The 3,063-nt window shown below is 53.4% G+C and overlaps 1 pseudogene; it reads right to left on the minus strand.

Moving 5' to 3' along the window:
• Positions 1-320: 320 nt before the first annotated feature.
• On the minus strand, positions 321-2,042 carry LOC149345471 (uncharacterized; annotated as a pseudogene).
• Positions 2,043-3,063: the final 1,021 nt, after the last annotated feature.

Raw genomic sequence — 3,063 nt, forward strand, 5'->3', positions numbered from 1 at the left:
ATTATTGCGACGGCTTCTGTTTTCTAAGTCGTCCACCTTATTCATCAGAAAGGACAACTGGCTGTCAAAATCTGCTATTGTTTTTTCTATTTCGCTTACTTGTTTTGACAGCGTGCCTAGTTTGGACAACTGTTGTTCAATGCTATCTGTTCTGTTGTTTAGTGTAACCATTTGCTCTTTTATTTCGTTCTGACCGTCGATAATTCCTTCAATAGTTCCTTGCACTTTCTTTTGGCCGTCTAGCAGTTCCGACAGCAATTGCTTCTCAGTTGGTCCCGGGTTTGTCTCAATATCTCCCGAAAGAAGTAGGTTAGTAGGCAATAAAGCAATGTGCGCCAGAATACATTTGAAACACTGTGGGCAGGGCAGCAGCAACAGAAACCGGTTGTCACTACGATAACAGTACATGGAAACGTTTTTACTAACCTGTAGAGCAAGACAAAAATGGTTGCTGAGCATGTTGCCGATACTGCTGCTGGCCTGCCCACTGAAGAAAGTCGATGTTGCTCGCTCTTTTAAAGGGGCTTGCTGAGCCATGTGATGTGACGTCACAGTTGTCGAGATGAAGCGATGCGCTGTCAGTTGCGGAACGGAAAACAATGTAATCGCCGGGCACCTGGCACGAGCCAGATTTTCCGATGCCGGCTCACTGAACACATCCACGTCGATTGCCCTTGATGCGTAGGCGCTGGGCCACCATTCATTCCCGCGATGCGAGGGCTCGTTGACCAGGTCAAACGACGTAGCCACTGGGTCGTAGCCACGCGGTGGAACTGGTCCGCACAGAAGGGCCGCCAAAATCTGTAGAGCAAGACAAAAATGGTTGCTGAGCATGTTGCCGATACTGCTGCTGGCCTGCCCACTGAAGAAAGTCGATGTTGCTCGCTCTTTTAAAGGGGCTTGCTGAGCCATGTGATGTGACGTCACAGTTGTCGAGATGAAGCGATGCGCTGTCAGTTGCGGAACGGAAAACAATGTAATCGCCGGGCACCTGGCACGAGCCAGATTTTCCGATGCCGGCTCACTGAACACATCCACGTCGATTGCCCTTGATGCGTAGGCGCTGGGCCACCATTCATTCCCGCGATGCGAGGGCTCGTTGACCAGGTCAAACGACGTAGCCACTGGGTCGTAGCCACGCGGTGGAACTGGTCCGCACAGAAGGGCCGCCAAAATCTGTAGAGCAAGACAAAAATGGTTGCTGAGCATGTTGCCGATACTGCTGCTGGCCTGCCCACTCTGACACCGGTTCTCATGCTCCTCTGCGTCAGCGCCCCTATCGTGTCTCTGCCACCGAGCGCCGAGTTATTGAAGACCAAGTTGATACTATGCTTCAGAATGGCGTGATCGAGCCTTCTAGCAGTCCGTGGGCCTCTCCTGTAGTCCTGGTGAGGAAGAAAGACGGTTCTATTCGCTTCTGCGTTGATTACCGTCGCCTAAATAAAATCACGCGGAAAGATGTGTACCCTCTACCGCGTATAGATGATGCATTGGACTGTTTACAAGGCGCTGAACTCTTTTCTTCGCTCGATTTACGCTCCGGTTACTGGCAGGTACCCATGGCTGCGGAAGATCGCCCTAAAACCGCATTTGTCACCCCCGATGGCCTCTTTGAATTTACCGTCATGCCTTTCGGTCTGTGTAATGCTCCTGCTACATTCGAGCGTGTGATGGACACTATTCTGCGTGGCCTGAAGTGGAAGACGTGCCTGTGTTACCTTGACGACATCGTGGTGTTCTCGCCGGACTTTGCGACCCACCTCTCTCGCCTGAAGCAGGTCTTGACATGTCTTGCGAATGCCGGTCTGCAGCTCAACTTGAAGAAGTGTCGTTTCGCTGCTCGTGAGCTGACTATTTTAGGCCACGTTGTGTCCAAGGAGGGTATCCGCCCTGATCCCGCCAAACTTCGAGCTGTGACTGCCTTCCCGAAACCTACTACCATTAAGCAACTCCGGAGCTTCTTGGGCTTGTGCTCATACTTCCGGCGTTTTATACGGAACTTTGCTTCCATTGTCGCCCCGCTGACTCAGCTCCTTGGCCATAACTCAGACTTTTCGCTGTGGTCACCAGCATGCGACACCGCCTACAATACCTTGCGCCGCCTCCTCACAGCTCCGCCCATCCTGCGCCATTTTGACCCCCAGGCGCCCACCGAAGTGCACGCAGACGCCAGTGGTGTCGGCCTCGGCGCTGTGCTTGCTCAGCGCCCCTCTGGCTTTGGCGAATACGTGGTCGCTTATGCCAGCCGTACTCTCACAAAAGCTGAAACTAACTACTCAGTAACGGAAAATGAGTGCTTGGCCGTTGTCTGGGCACTCACAAAGTTTCGACCTTACCTTTACGGCCGTCCTTTTGATGTAGTCACTGACCATCATGCCCTCTGCTGGCTTTCATCGCTCAAAGATCCCTCCGGCCGGTTGGCACGATGGGCTCTTCGTCTCCAAGAATATGATATCCGTGTCGTTTACCGATCTGGTCGCAAGCATAAAGACGCCGACGCTTTGTCTCGCTCGCCGCTTCCAGCCGACCTTGCTAGCCTCTCTGCCTTGGACCCCGTGGTGTTTACGCTCGACGTCAGTGACATGCCCGCCGAACAACGAAAGGACCCATGGATCGCCTCTCTTATTGACTACCTCTCCAACCATTCGCAAGTTACCCCTTCACGCGACGTTCGCCGCCAAGCTTCCCACTACGAGATTCGGGATCACCTCCTTTACCGGCGCAACTACAATTCAACTGGACGGAAATGGCTCCTCGTGATCCCGCGCCATCTACGGACCGAAGTATGTACAGCTTTCCACGCCGATCCGCAGTGCGGTCACGCCGGAGTTTTCAAGACGTACACCCGAATCCGTCTTCGCTACTATTGGCGCGGTATGTACAACTCGGTTCTTCGGTACGTCCGATCGTGCCTGGCTTGCCAACGCCGCAAACCTGCCTCTCACCGTTCGGCTGGTGAGTTACAGCCTCTCGTATGTCCGCTTAGACCCTTCGACCGCATTGGCATTGACTTCTACGGCCCTCTTCCATACACAGCTGCCGGCAATCGCTGGGTCATTGTCG

The sequence above is a fragment of the Amblyomma mixtum genome, chromosome 5 (assembly GCF_055824585.1).
Source record: "Amblyomma mixtum isolate Tamu chromosome 5, ASM5582458v1, whole genome shotgun sequence".
Lineage (NCBI taxonomy): Eukaryota > Metazoa > Arthropoda > Arachnida > Ixodida > Ixodidae > Amblyomma > Amblyomma mixtum.